This window comes from Schistocerca nitens, chromosome 1 (genome assembly GCF_023898315.1).
Source record: "Schistocerca nitens isolate TAMUIC-IGC-003100 chromosome 1, iqSchNite1.1, whole genome shotgun sequence".
Taxonomy (NCBI): Eukaryota; Metazoa; Arthropoda; class Insecta; order Orthoptera; family Acrididae; genus Schistocerca; species Schistocerca nitens.
Window position 1 is genome coordinate 483,695,619 of NC_064614.1, and position 17,074 is coordinate 483,712,692.

Consider the following 17,074-nt stretch of genomic DNA (forward strand, 5'->3'; position numbering starts at 1 on the left):
TACCTCACAAAAATCTTGGTTACTCGAACTACTGCAATACAGCGAGCGCCACTACTGCCAGCTAAATAAAAGATTCAAACTACGGAAGGCACTAACTACTGATAGGCATAGTTAGCAAATGAAAGATTTTGATAGAGAACAAACAATGTATTTACCTTAATAGTCATCAAAAGTCATAATATATATAGGAGTTCATAACATCCATTCTTACAAATATCAAAACTCCGCCATTTCTCTCCCCACATCCACCACTGCTGGCGGCTCACCTCCAACTGCGCAACGCTACGCGCTGTTTACATCCAGCTGCCGCTGCCCAACACTAAAATGGCAGACAACAATGCAAACTAGCCACAGACTGCACACAGCACACCCAGTGATTTTCATACAGAGCGCTATGTAACGTTGCCAATAAGAAAACATAAACAGCCTACTTACAAGTTGTCTGCACATTGGCCTACTTACCAAACTACAGAACCATTTCCTACATAACACTCCCATAAAACCGCACATCATCACAGGACGGCAGATGTTTAGGTCATTCTCACTCTATGGGAAAAAAACCTTCATTTCTTTCAGTACTACATAACAAAAGACGTCTTCATTCATAGGTAATACTCAAACATAAACCCTAGAAATGTTTTCAAACTTCACTGAATTCGCTTGGCGGATTAGCGATCAAGATCGGTGTGTTAGTCTGTCTGGATGCGGCGTTTAGGCGGTTTCCGAAATCCCAATATGCCAATACCCGGCTAGCGAACAAGTCCCGCCTCAGTTGTCCGGTTCGCAAACATTTACAAAACCTTCGCTCACTTTCACGTGACGAGCACTACACGTAGACAGTTGGGGTACATATAGTCCCTCCCAGGGTGTAACGGGGAGCCGACACGAAGGGCATTTGGCCACCCCTTACATTAACCATGCCAAACTTGTTAATAACCACGCCGCCCCAGTGTTGATGAGGGGCAAAGGCATAAGAGAAAGAGGACTCTACTGTTTCTCAAGATTTCATTGCTTGCCTTCAAGTGGTGGTGGTGGTGGTGGTGGTTAGTGTTTAACGTCCCGTCGACAACGAGGTCATTAGAGACGGAGCGCAAGCTCGGGTTGGGGAAGGATTGGGAAGGAAATCGGCCGTGCCCTTTCAAAGGAACCATCTCGGCATTCGCCTGAAACGATTTAGGGAAATCACGGAAAACCTAAATCAGGATGACCGGAGACGGGATTGAACCGTCGTCCTCCCGAATGCGAGTCCAGTGTGCTAACCACTGCGCCACCTCGCTCGGTTTACCTTCAAGTAATTTACTGCTAGTAACTGTTCAGATTCGGTTCGCTTTATGATATAATAACGCGTTCTGGTCTGGGTCTAAAACCCTGCTGTGACCGTGGCAAAAACATTTGTCGTGGATATAATTATTAACTTTTTAATTGGACACTTAATATTTACCATGTCGCAGTCACAGAAAATGTATTAAATCATTCAACAGCTTCGGCCATCATTGGTCATCATAAGAACTAGAAAACAAATAGAGAAAAATACATATTTCACTTTACCAACTGTATACAAAAGCCCAACATATAAAAATAAAACAAAAATTACTTTTCATGCCGACTAAAAGCAGAGTTAGATAATCACTAACAAGGGAACCTCCCCATCGCACCCCCCTCAGATTTAGTTATAATTTGGCACAGTGCATAGGCCTTGAAAAACTGAACACAGATCAATCGAGAAAACAGGAAGAAGTTGTGTGGAACTATGAAAAAATAATCAAAATATACTAACTGATTAGTCCATGGGCAACATAGGCAATATCAAGGACGATATCAGAACATGCGCGCCGTGGTCCTGTGGTTAGCGTGAACAGCTGCGGAGTGAGAGGGCCTTGGTTCAATTCTTCCCTCGAGCGAAAATTTTACTTACTTTATTTTCGCAAAGTTATGATTTGTCCGTTCGTTCATTGACGTTTCTGTTCACTGGAATAAGTTCTGTCTGTGTGTTGCGACTGCACCGCAAAACCGTGCGATTAGTAGACGAAAGGACGTGCCTCTCCAATGGGAACCGATAACATTTGAGCGCAAGGTCATAGGTCAACCGATTCCTCCACAGGAAAACACGTCTGATATATTCTACACGACACTGGTGACGGCATGTGCGTCGCATGACAGGAATATGTTGTCGACCCACCTAACTTGGCGAATGGGTAAAACGATTCTTCTACCTTGCCCGATTTAGGATTTCTTGTGGATGTGATAATCACACTTATGTTTTCATCACTTTTTTGGAAGTGTGTCACATAAACTGCAACAAATGAATGCAACAGTTTCACAGTCGCACAGTTTTCTCTGTGCTCTACCAAAACATATGTTTTTAACGTTTTCAAATTTTTCCGTGTGTAGACCGTCAAATCCTGCATATGTCCAAGCAAATCTGAATATGTCCTGGAATTTTGGAGAGCGAAGTTGATTATGTGTGAGTGCCTCAATTCTGATAATTGTCTGAAAATAAAAAAATTTCACTCAAGAGAAGATTTTAACCAAGGACCTCTCGTTCCGCAGCTGCTCACGCTAACCACGGGACCACGGAACTCCTCTGCTTACATCCTCCTTGATGTTGGCTATGTTACCCGTGGACTGCTCCGTTTGTAAATTTTGCTTATTTTTTCATAGTTCCACACAAGTTCTTCCTGTTTTCTCGATTTATCTGTGTTCAGTTTTTCAAGGCCTATCCACTGTGCCAACTTATAACTGAATCTGAGGGGGGTGCGATGGGGAGGTTCCCTTGTAAGTAATGTCGAAACGACGTGTGTAACAGCAAAAGCCGGAAATCGAATTGCCTTTCTAGTTCTGATGATGGCGAATGGTAGTCGATACTGATTAACATTTCCCGTGATGGTGTCTACTGAATTCCTCCCCAACGCTGCGCCAGACTCCCGCTGCCACTCACACATCGTCATTGACGCAGTACAGTCGCTAACATACACCACCCACCACCCGTGCTATGTGGCGCCCGCAGTACGTGGTGCACTTGTCTGTGACGCACGGCCAATGTTTAGTTCCTACATCAGCCCTACAATGACACTTCGGATCATCAGACAACTAGCGACATGGTCCGAAATGATCGAGGGAACATGCCGTTCCGTATGACTCGGATACACACTAGATTACAACATTTGAAGACTTTGCTAGTGCGTGTGATGCATTGGCTTTAGATTCTTAGACATTCCTGTTAAACTACCTTGTTCTTTTTTGGGTTTCAGTGGACTGCCATCTACAAGTTACGAACTAGTTACACTGTGGCTTTTTTCAGTTTGCGAATTAAGTCAGAGTATTCATCAAATACAGTGTCAAAGTAAATATTAGGGTCATCCCATAAGCTAATGGCATCTTTGGAATATTTCACGATAATGTGACAACATGAGAATTCTAGGATGCACTTTGAAGCGGTACGGCGGAGTGTATCTGAATGCCAACATAAAATGGGGTTCCAGTACATCTACATCTAGATCTACGTGATTACTGTGCTATTCACAACAAAGTGCTTGGCAAAGGGTTCAATGAACAACGTTCAAGCTGTCTCTCTACTGTTCCACTCTCGAACGGCAAGCGTGAAAAACGAGCACTTAAATTTTTCTGTGCGTGCCCTGATTTCTCCTATTTTATCGTGATGATCATTTCTCCCTATGTAGGTGGATGCCAACAGAATATTTTCGCAATCGGATGAGAAAACTGGTGATTGATATTTCATGAGAAGATCCCGTCGCAACGAAAATCACCTTTCCTATTTCGCGATAATACAAAACGAGTTGCCTCCTTTGTATTTCTTTGATGTCATCCGTCAGTCCCACCTGATGCGGATCCCACACCGCACATCAATACTCCAGAATAGGGCGGACAAGCGTGGTGTAAGCAGTCTCTTTAGTAGACCTGTTGCACCTTCTGTACAGGAGGTCACGGTAAAGGTCGAAATGAAACACATACATTGGAACTTTAAATTTATTGTGCGTCATGAGTACAAATGCAACATAAACGAATCAGAATCAACCATTGTGTTCAAGTAGTCCCTCCGAGCATACACACAGCATTGTCAATAATGGAGAAGCCGCTCAATGCCTTTGCATTGCCCTCAGTTTGTGCCATCTATCACCGATATGCTCTGAGGACATTCACCCTGAGCCGGCCAGAGTGGCCGAGCGGTTCTAGGCGCTGCAGTCTGGAACCGCGCGACCGTTGCGGTCGCAGGTTCGAATCATGCCTCGGGCATGGATGTATGTGATGTCCTTAGGTTACTTAGGTTTAAGTAGTTCTAAGTTCTAGGGGACTGTTGACCTCAGAAGTTAAGTCCCATAGTGCTCAGAGTCATTTGAACCTTTTTGAACATTCACCCTGTTTGTAAAGCACCTTCTATGCAATGGTTTCCTCAGTTGCGGAATGCGGTGGAAGTCGCATTGGCTAGGGTCTGGTAAGTAGGATGGGTGGGGGAGTATCCCTCTTGGAGCCCGGCCAACCTCACACTGAATGTTACAGGCGCTGGTACCGACCCGTCCTCACACACATCCGCACTCTGTCAGTTGATATCGCAATGTTTGGCGGGGGCTTCGAATGTTTTTACTTCGACTATGTTAATACCATACGTTCGTACGATATACCATAGCTGACATGACTTACGGAATGATGCTCGAATTAAGTTCAAAAATGGTTCAAATGGCTCTGAGCACTATGTGACTTAACTGCTGAGGTCATCAGTCGCCTAGAACTTAGAACTAATTAAACCTAAGTAACCTAAGGACATCACACACATCCATGCCCGAGGCAGGATTCGAACCTGCGACCGTAGCGGTCACGCGGTTCCAGACTGAAGCGCCTTTAACCGCACGGCCACACCGGCTGGCCCGAATTAAGTGCTCTGTCGCTGACTAAATACACTCCTGGAAATTGAAATAAGAACACCGTGAATTCATTGTCCCAGGAAGGGGAAACTTTATTGACACATTCCTGGGGTCAGATACATCACATGATCACACTGACAGAACCACAGGCACATAGACACAGGCAACAGAGCATGCACAATGTCGGCACTAGTACAGTGTATATCCACCTTTCGCAGCAATGCAGGCTGCTATTCTCCCATGGAGACGATCGTAGAGATGCTGGATGTAGTCCTGTGGAACGGCTTGCCATGCCATTTCCACGTGGCGCCTCAGTTGTACCAGCGTTCGTGCCGGACGTGCAGACCGCGTGAGACGACGCTTCATCCAGTCCCAAACATGCTCAATGGGGGACAGATCCGGAGATCTTGCTGGCCAGGGTAGTTGACTTACACCTTCTAGAGCACGTTGGGTGGCACGGGATACATGCGGACGTGCATTGTCCTGTTGGAACAGCAAGTTCCCTTGCCGGTCTAGGAATGGTAGAACGATGGATTCGATGACGGTTTGGATGTACCGTGCACTATTCAGTGTCCCCTCGACGATCACCAGTGGTGTACGGCCAGTGTAGGAGATCGCTCCCCACACCATGATGCCGGGGGTTGGCCCTGTGTGCCTCGGTCGTATGCAGTCCTGATTGTGGCGCTCACCTGCACGGCGCCAAACACGCATACGACCATCATTGGCACCAAGGCAGAAGCGGAAGACGGCCTAACGGTGTGCGGGACCGTAGCCCAGCTTCATGGAGACGGTTGCGAATGGTCGTCGCCGATACCCCAGGAGCAACAGTGTCCCTAATTTGCTGGGAAGTGGCGGTGCGGTCCCCTATGGCACTGCGTAGGATCCTACGGTCTTGGCGTGCATCCGTGCGTCGCTGCGGTCCGGTCCCAGGTCGACGGGCACGTGCACCTTCCGCCGACCACTGGCGACAACATCGATGTACTGTGGAGACCTCACGCCCCACGTGTTGAGCAATTCGGCGGTACGTCCACCCGGCCTCCCGCATGCCCACTATACGCCCTCGCTCAAAGTCCGTCAACTGCACATACGGTTCACGTCCACGCTGTCGCGGCATGCTTCCAGTGTTAAAGACTGCGATGGAGCTCCGTATGCCACGGCAAACTGGCTGACAGTGACGGCGGCGGTGCACAAATGCTGCGCAGCTAGCGCCATTCGACGGCCAACACCGCGGTTCCTGGTGTGTCTGCTGTGCCGTGCGTGTGATCATTGGTTGTACAGCCCTCTCGCAGTGTCCGGAGCAAGTATGGTGGGTCTGACACACCGGTGTCAATGTGTTCTTTTTTCCATTTCCAGGAGTGTATATTACCTAACTCTCCATTGCATACTGAGAGATTTCTTTTAAGCTGGTGCCTTATGTGTTTATAATAAGCTACAAGTCGCTTTCTTTTCACATTGTAATAAGATTTAATGTACCATAAAGTAGTCTTAAAAGCAATTCAGGCCCATATGGGAACGTTACCTGTACTCTGAGCAGCTAAGACGCTAAGATTATGGTACTGATGGAAATAACTGACATCGAGTTCACGAAACGTTCACACAACCAAAAGACCTTCATGTTTTTCATTTAAAGTTTGACAATGCTGCATGTTAACTGGTGTCCGCTGGTAATAGAATCAAGGTATTTTCCTCTCTGAGGCTCGACGACCGCTGCACGCAATCTGTTTCCTTTGTAAACATCCGCGAACGTCTATAAGCGAGTAATACATTTCGCCTGCAGGCTTTCTGTATGAGTGTTCACATACGGATTCGCTTTGTCCCTTACTCACGAGAGCAGATGGCTACACATGAGTGCAGATGAACGGAATTTTCCGGAGAACAGTGTGGGGCGGCGCCACTGGCGGAATTCGATTACCCTGCCGTGCGGACTAAATATTTCCTGCCGGATGAAACTGTAATGTATTTAAAGGAAGCGCTGCAGAATACATTAGAGACAATCGATGCCCCGCCGGTGGTGCTCTGTAGCACGTTCCTCGGAGATTGGCGCAAATGAATATTAACGGCGTCGGTGTGCGTCGCTTTGGAGGCCCCTCCGATTCATCAGACCTCCAGGTTGTGTGAGAGGTGCACGAAGAGCGTTTATCAGCAGGAGTCGTGTGGCGCCGTTATGTCCACAGAGCAAGCATACCTGCGATACATTAACTGGCAATCACAACTGACATAATACTTTTTGCCTTTAACAATTCAGATACGCTGACACATTTATAATTCTGAAATTTGGTAACCTGCTGGCTAAGCATCGAACGGAAAATGCAGCTGTTTTTAATTCGGTGGCCCGTTGGTTTTAACATTAATTTATCCGTGGTAACAGCGGCTGAGCACTATGACTGTGGATTAAAATACTTGAAGAATTGGGGCAACTAGCTACTTTTATACAGCTCAATTAATGCAATGTGTGTTTTGTGTACTCACCCTTCTTCAGTTGACATAATATATTCATTTCCTTATAAATTTGAATATTTTTATTGCATTTAGAAAGTTGCAAGTGAACTGTGGAAAATAACATAGCTATCATGTCTCCAGAGTTATATATTTCTCTACAATTAATAGCTATGTACACTTGAAGGTTTTTATTATGATTATTACTATTTTTTTTTACAAAAACATCCCTTATCCGTTGTCATTAATTTTTCAGGAGACACAAAAACCATCTAGTAGCTCGCTGTTTTCCACATAGTTAAACTGTCTTAGATTACGCCCTAATTAGACAACCGTAGCTTTATTCTGACCTATAAATAGATTTATTCCTGATTGATTACCATGAAAATATACTGTAGCAAACAAAACTATGCAAAGCCGTGAGCTGTTTTTGTAAGAATACCGTTGAAACAAATTTTCTTTTTTTAATGCGAAAAGAATTTTCAATGGTACAACATTTCTGAATTACTTAAGATTCCTTTGTGTTAATGCCTAATTATAGAACACAACTTAACAATGCTAAAACAACGAACTATGCTTCCTACACTTCTTTTCCAGTTTGTAGTTCATGACTCTTCATCGCTCCTATTATCTGACTCGTAAGTATAAGCATTGTACACATTGCTTCGTCTCAAAGAGCTGAGTCAGTTTCGTCAAGTCTCTGTCAATATAGGATACAGATTTCGCAAATCTTCTTAGGAAATGGTACTATATAAGCAAGGGAAAATGAATTTCTGAAGGCATCTGTTCCTTGCTTTGTATGATGTATGTCCTCCACGGTGTAAGGTGCCTCTTACGTGACGAAGACATTTTTACCAGTTTTCATAAATTATTGTCTCTTATTGATGTATTCACGATAGGAAGTGCTGTAGTCCGTAGCCGGCCATGAGTCAGAGAGCATTTCCCACGCTGGCTGGCTAGGTGACGAAGCGACCATATATGTCGCGCGTAGTGGGGTCGGGCTCGGCGCTGGACCGTAGCAACAAGCGTCAGCCTGGGAAATATACATGACGGGAAGTACCGCCATCTTGGCGCCAAAGTCACCGATTTTGTTTATTTATATTTAATAATTAAAGTCATTTATGACAACATGAATACTAGGAGGAGCCTCTGGATGTTTAAAACTATTTATCATAATTTTGCCTCGTTAAAATTCACACCCGTTCATTAACAAATACATATCTTAATAAGTACGAACTTGATCGGAAATCCACGATCTGTAACGAAACTACTAAGAGATACGGATTGCGTGCCAAAGTCGGCAGTCGGCGTTAAGAGCTCGTCGTGTCTTGTTCGATGGTAGCCATGCTCTCGGTTAGGAGTAGTTTGTGACATGAGTGTTTCATTATTGATCTAATAGGAATAAAAGTGATATTACGGCATTCTGAATGTTAATTTCGAGTAAATAGATACCCCAAAGTTGATCGACAGCAATTTCAGATAATTAGCATCCACCGACAGAGACATCCAATGCGCCAATGAAGAATCTGCACGGGACGACATTTACGAGAGCTGCACCGCGCACAGGTAGGAGGAAATCCGACGACACGACCCAACAAGGCGGATCAAGGAAGGTCCGACTTACACCCGCAAATTCCGGGTGGAAATGCTGACCAGTTATACTGTACGTCACATATACCACCCTCTACGGACTCGCGGCTAAGCTCAGTAATAACAGTATCAGTTTAGAAGCGAGGGGATCTCGCAACGGTCCGGTATAAATGTCTCGCACCGCCAAAAACAGATTTTGCTTGTGCAACCTGTAATTCTAAACTTCTTTAGCTGAAGAGATGACTTTGGAGGTTTCAGAAAGTACGGCTCTACAGTTTCCCTTACATTGAAAATATATTCTTGTACAACATTTGCAAGTTTAAATATGCCTTTTTTGACATAATTTCATTATTTCATTCCACTGCTCTGTCTCCACCATTTTTCTTTAGGAAATGAGAGCGAAGACTTGGTCATTGGGAAGTACGAATGATCCCTAACCGGAAACATGTGACTGATCGTATTGAACATTTGCAGACAGTGGACCAAGAGATGGAGGAACTTAATCATGATATAGTTCTTATTCTAGCCAGGACACCCACCGCATACCGCAACCAGATCATCTCTCTTGTTTTCCGTATTCTTGATGTAATGGAAAAGATGTAATGCTACTTCATTTTGGTCGCTCTTCCGGATCCCCTTATTATGCATGTAGAGAGATGCGCTATCGTCATGAAAATTGTGTATACTAAAAACAAAATGCCATAACTGTCAAGCATAAAATATCTGGTTTGTGCGTAAATGCGGTACGACCTGCATATAATCAAACGAAATTACAGAGCATTTTCCGTTGCGAGCGTGCTATTTCAGTTTCTTTACCTTTTACCGAAACATTTCGCCTTTTTGGAGATGTAACTCCATCTTTCTGGTTGCTTCGTCGGCAGATTATGACTGATTTTTCACCTTTAAAATATCGCAAAATGTACATTTGTTAGACCTAGGTACTCCGAATTTCCTATTAAACTTTTGAAGAAAAACGCTCCAATAGAACTTGTATGAAATATTTATCTGATAAATGGCAAGGAACACTGTATGCCTTGCATTAGTATCCAAATTTTCTGGTAAGTATTCGCGGTTTGGATTATCTCTGATTGAGTAATGAGACATTCTTGGTTTAAATGGTTTAATATGCTCAATAACAAAGTTCTCTATCTCCTCGGGACACTTTCGTGGTCTGTTACAACGTTTCCCTCTCCGAACTTTAGCTGATGGGTTGCCAGGAGCTAGAGAGGATTGGATGTGCCTCAGACGCGGCCTTGTAATCCCAAGAAAAGCTAAAATGGCATTTTGACATACGGGTACATCTGTGTGACTGCCATTTTCATTAATCCTTACTCTTCTTCGTTTTCGTTTCCATTCATTCCTGCCCTGCGCTGCACAGCCTCCATCGTAACTGAAACACCTGAATAACAGCCCTGGCATTTTTTCCTTTGCTGCTTTTAGAGCTCCATGAAGACTTCTTCACGTTGCTGGGCATTTGTTCTTATAAGGCCCCTGTGTAGGATACGTCTAAAAGAAACAATGGAAATAAGTTACAATTATTTGTTATTTAAAGTCATTTAAAATATGTGGTTTCTAAAGTTAAACGCAGTAGTGGGCTTTATATTCAAACACTGCATGCTTTTGTCAAAGAAATGCAAACCAAATAGTTATCTGCTGTCATGACCAATTCTTTTTTTTTTCCTTTCACCATCTTCCTAGCGTGGTTAATATGACTTTTTTCCTTTCCTTTCGAATCTCTAATACTTTCTTCTTTCTTCTTTGGGTGCTTCCTAACACCCCTTGCACCACTTTCCTCCTTACCCATACTGAAAAGGATGCATGCATATACAATTCACAACAGTATAACGTAATAAAATCAACAATGGAAATGAATAACTCTTGAGATTAAGGCAGTCTTCTTGTTTATTACGATGGTCAAAATTTCCACAAAAACAGCCCTGGACAAGGGATATTCTTGTAGAAAAAGAATAAAAAAGGAATTGCGACCATGGGCATTGTTCCATATTTTAGTGTTATACATGCAGTCGACCTCTGGGTGTAAATCTGTGCGTTTGACTCCTCATTCCATGAGATTATTATTTACCTATAGTTCGCTAAGTGCTCCATTTTATATTCCACAATAAGGGAGCTAATACACTCTTTACCTACCATCCCCTAAACTCACTGTAGGACCTGTATCATTTATTTCGTACAGACACAGAATTTTTACGTGGATTGTTGTTTAAGAATTATTGTAAATGGTCATTGTATCTGTACCGGGTTTCATAATTTTCCTATATTGTTTGAAGATGCCTTTCAATACTGGCAAATGAAGATCTAATAAATCCATCTTTATTGCAACCACGACTGAATTCTCTGTGTATGGGCTCTTTTTGCAGAATAAGGAATTATTTGAAAGCCCGTATTTCGTAATGTGCGCTTGTATTGGTCGAACTAGTACCATATGTCTGTAGTTCATCGTCATGTATCTATAAAAGCCGTCGATATCTCAGTTTGTGTAAATTTTGTAGAAGAGCTGTTTTGTAAGAAAGCCTTACTTCCTTCCTTACGTAGGTCCTATTCGTCTTTATATGAATAGCTCACACACTTTTAGCTCAGCTGATACACAGTGCAGCACGAGTTTTCATGCATTCATTTACATCGGAAATTGTAGCTAAATATAGGCTAAAAGACGATGTACAAGTGCATGCTACCACGTCGAACTCGTATTTAATGGCAACATGAGCTAACAAAAATTTCACGAGCTCTCAATCGTATTCAGTTGTTAAACATCCACAAGCCCTCGCACGAGTTCCCCTGGCCATTGTCAAGCGATGAGTTTGACTGTGACTGTGACAGTCACCACTTGACAATGGCCAAGGAACACACGTCCGAAAGCTCGTGGACATTGTGAGGTGTGAGGAAGACGTGGAAATCGCGCACGGATTTTACAAATGGTGTCGTGCTGCGCAGTCAGGACACAAGTGGGCATAATCGTGAGAATATACCGACCACAAAGGAATCCACGTCCGTCAGAAGAACGGAAAGTAACTAAGTGGTTCCTGCTAGTGGTTTTCCACAGGCGAGTGGCTGTTCCAATGAAGTGGCGTGGCGTGAGGGAACTGATACAGGGAAAACTCAACGATTATACATTATATTGTGGTCAGCGCATGAATAAAACCAATTCGAACAAAACTACGTAATTAGTATTGGTACCGCTTGAAACAGATTAAACGAGGAAACAAAACACGTCTAAAGACCTTATCTGTAGTAGAAACAGCACCTTAGCTAGAGACGATGAAAAATCTGAATGCATTTTATCTTCAAAAATTAGTAATTTTTTTAAAGCAGTACAATTTGAAAAATGAGACATAAAATTAATTTTGATGATTAAAATGTATTTCTTTACAAAATAATTAAAGAAACAGAAAGTTTAGCGACAGGTCTACTTGTAGGGTACACCATCGAGTAGATTTAGTGTCTCTGAGCGGTAGTCAGTATGCTCTGGGTCTTCGTATATGATCCAAGCAAGAGCTTCGTTTTTCAATAGAAATCATCTGCAATGGCGGTCGAAGACTCCCGGAACAAAGAATCATCCTCGTTCTGACAGCAGCCTTGCCAAAGAGGGAGGAGGAACGGACAGAGTTTCAGGAAGTCTCTTGTCTTCGGAGTGGAAAACTGCTCTAAAACGCAGAGGATCAGCAATGATCAACTGAATAAGGATACAACAGGCAATGGAAACAACTCTATTAATAACTGATAATGTGTATCCACAGATGTGGACTGTAATTGGATAAGTGGCCCGATCTTCTCTCCATTCCGAATTAGTCCCTTGTCCGGATTTCCGTGACCGAGCTGCCTAGAAAGAGGTAACCATGAGAAAAGATTAGATAACTAATGAAAGGATAATATTTTAGGAGTCAAGGTGTGAAATGTTGAAAGTCTAAATGTGATATGGAAGCTAGAAAATCAGGAAAGACCTAGCCTAGATACAGTGGGAAACAGTGAAGTAAAATGGAAATAAGATAAAGGTTTCTGGTCAGACGAATGCAGATTAATAGCATCAGCGGTAACAATGATATAATGGAAGTAATATTCGTCACGAATATGTAAGTAGGTCAGAGAGTGAGTTTCTTTGAACTATTTAGGTATAGGAAACATTTTCATGGGAATCGACACCAAACCAACGCCAACCACATCCAAGTATACATACTTTAACTGTTCTATAAGCTGAACCAATCATTCCGACGACCATGTTGTTGTTGTTGTGGTCTTCAGTCCTGAGACTGGTTTGATGCAGCTCTCCATGCTACTCTATCCTGTGCAAGCTTCTTCATCTCCCAGTACCTACTGCAACCTACATCCTTCTGAATCTGCTTAGTGAATTGATCTCTTGGTCTCCCTCTACGATTTTTACCCTCCACGCTGCCCTCCAATGCTAAATTTGTGATCCCTTGATGCCTCAAAACATGTCCTACCAACCGATCCCTTCTTCTGGTCAAGTTGTGCCACAAACTTCTCTTCTCCCCAATCCTATTCAATACCTCCTCATTAGTTACGTGATCTACCCACCTTATCTTCAGCATTCTTCTGTAGCACCACATTTCGAAAGCTTCTATTCTCTTATTGTCCAAACTAGTTATCGTCCATGTCTCACTTCCATACATGGCTACACTCCATACAAATATTTTTAGAAACGACTTCCTGACACCTAAATCTATACTCGATGTTAACAAATTTCTCTTCTTGAGAAACGCTTTCCTTGCCATTGCCAGTCTACATTTTATGTCCTCTCTACTTCGACCATCATCGGTTATTTTACTCCCTAAATAGCAAAACTCCTTTACTACTTTAAGTGTCTCATTTCCTAATCTAATTCCCTCAGCATCACCCGACTTAATTTGACTACATTCCATTATCCTCGTTTTGCTTTTGTTGATGTTCATCTTATATCCTCCTTTCAAGACACTGTCCATTCCGTTCAACTGCTCTTCCAAGTCCTTTGCTGTCTCTGACAGAATTACAATGTCATCGGCGAACCTCAAAGTTTTTACTTCTTCTCCATGAATTTTAATACCTACTCCGAATTTTTCTTTTGTTTCCTTTACTGCTTGCTCAATATACAGATTGAATAACATCGGGGAGAGGCTACAACCCTGTCTCACTCCTTTCCCAACCACTGCTTCCCTTTCATGCCCCTCGACTCTTATAACTGCCATCTGGTTTCTGTACAAATTGTAAATAGCCTTTCGCTCCCTGTATTTTACCCCTGCCACCTTCAGAATTTGAAAGAGAGTATTCCAGTCAACATTGTCAAAAGGTTTCTCTAAGTCTACAAATGCTAGAAACGTAGGTTTGCCTTTTCTTAATCTTTCTTCCAAGATAAGTCGTAAGGTCAGTATTGCCTCACGTGTTCCAACATTTCTACGGAATCCAAACTGATCTTCTCCGAGGTCGGCTTCTACCAGTTTTTCCATTCGTCTGTAAAGAATTCGCGTTAGTATTTTGCAGCTGTGACTTATTAAACTGATAGTTCGGTAATTTTCACATCTGTCAGCACCTGCTTTCTTTGGGATTGGAATTATTATATTCTTCTTGAAGTCTGAGGGTATTTCGCCTGTCTCATACATCGTGCTCACCAGATGGTAGAGTTTTGTCATGACTGGCTCTCCCGAGGCCATCAGTAGTTCTAGTGGAATGTTGTCTACTCCCGGGGCCTTGTTTCGACTCAGGTCTTTCAGTGCTCTGTCAAACTCTTCACGCAGTATCTTATCTCCCATTTCATCCTCATCTACATCCTCTTCCATTTCCATAATATTGTCCTCAAGTACATCTCCCTTGTATAAACCCTCTATATACTCCTTCCACCTTTCTGCCTTCCCTTCTTTGCTTAGAACTGGGTTTCCATCTGAGCTCTTGATATTCATACATGTGGTTCTCTTCTCTCCAAAGGTCTCTTTAATTTTCCTGTAGGCAGTATCTATCTTACCCCTAGTGAGACAAGCCTCTACATCCTTACATTTGTCCTCTAGCCATCCCTGCTTAGCCATTTTGCACTTCCTGTCGATTTCATTTTTGAGACGTTTGTATTCCTTTTTGCCTGCTTCATTTACTGCATTTTTATATTTTCTCCTTTCATCAATTAAATTCAATATTTCTTCTGTTATCCAAGGATTTCTATTAACCCTCGTCTTTTTACCTACTTGATCGTCTGCTGCCTTCACCACTTCATCCCTCAGAGCTACCCATTCTTCTTCTACTGTATTTCTTTCCCCCATTCCTGTCAATTGTTCCCTTATGCTCTCCCTGAAACTCTCTACAACCTCTGGTTCTTTCAGTTTATCCAGGTCCCATCTCCTTAAATTCCCACCTTTTTGCAGTTTCTTCAGTTTCAATCTGCAGTTCATAACCAATAGATTGTGGTCAGAATCCACATCTGCCCCAGGAAATGTCTTACAATTTAAAACCTGGTTCCTAAATCTCTGTCTTACCATTATATAATCTATCTGAAACCTGTCAGTATCTCCAGGCTTCTTCCATGTATACAGCCTCCTTTCATGATTCTTGAACCAAGTGTTAGCTATGATTAAGTTATGCTCTGTGCAAAATTCTACAAGGCGGCTTCCTCTTTCATTCCTTCCCCCCAATCCATATTCACCTACTATGTTTCCTTCTCTCCCTTTTCCTACTGACGAATTCCAGTCACCCATGACTATTAAATTTTCGTCTCCCTTCAATACCTGAATAATTTCTTTTATCTCGTCATACATTTCATCTATTTCTTCATCATCTGCAGAACTAGTTGGCATATAAACTTGTACTACTGTAGTAGGCATGGGCTTTGTGTCTATCTTGGCCACAATAATGCGTTCACTATGCTGTTTGTAGTAGCTAACCCGCACTCCTATTTTTTTATTCATTATTAAACCTACTCCTGCATTACCCCTATTTGATTTTGTATTTATAACCCTGTAATCACCTGACCAAAAGTCTTGTTCCTCCTGCCACCGAACTTCACTAATTCCCACTATATCTAACTTTAACCTATCCATTTCCCTTTTCAAATTTTCTAACCTACCTGCCCGATTAAGTGATCTGACATTCCACGCTCCGATCCGTAGAACCCCAGTTTTCTTTCTCCTGATAACGACGTCCTCTTGAGTAGTCCCCGCCCGGAGATCCGAATGGGGGACTATTTTACCTCCGGAATATTTTACCCAAGAGGACGCCATCATCATTTAATCATACAGTAGAGCTGCATGTCCTCGGGAAAAATTACGGCTGTAGTTTCCCCTTGCTTTCAGCCGTTCGCAGTACCAGCACAGCAAGGCCGTTTTGGTTAATGTTACAAGGCCAGATCAGTCAATCATCCAGACTGTTGCCCCTGCAACTACTGAAAAGGCTGCTGCCCCTCTTCAGGAACCACATGTTTGTCTGGCCTCTCAACAGATACCCCTCCGTTGTGGTTGCACCTACGGTATGGCCATCTGTATCGCTGAGGCACGCAAGCCTCCCCACCAACGGCAAGGTCTATGGTTCATGGGGGGGCCGACGACCATATCTGCAGTTCATAACCAATAGATTGTGGTCAGAATCCACATCTGCCCCAGGAAATGTCTTACAATTTAAAGATATGGCCGACGACCATATCTTTTCTAATTTCTTCACATTATACCTTGTGAGACATTATGCAAGTTTTACTTCCAAAAATCAGATCGATAGGCATATTTTATCACGTCAAATACATCAGGAAGTTTTGTAAAATGTTTATATGTAAACTTTTAGCAATAATACGTGCGGTACGTGCATTTTTATGAGTTTTACAACCACAAATGGGAGGTTGCTTAAAGAGTGCAATCATACTGGACGCTCTCTGTAGGCTGTACGGGTTCGAAGAGGCCAGACCTGTGTGGGAGCTGGACGTGTCGGTAGGGGCTAAAAGTGTTTGAAACTTTTCGTGCGACCGATCTATGGACTTCTAAACCTGATGCACGTGTTGTTGGACCTAGAAAATTCTGTACTCCGATTTGGTGGATTAACTTTGAACAGTAACCCGCTGTTATAGACTTGTAAAATTTCTGCATGATTTCTTCCAGATTTTAAGTATGAATAGCTGTGTGTTGTTCGGGACTTAATGAATTCTCAATAGAGATCGCGAGTCGATGTGTCGCAACACTCACAGCAGTGAA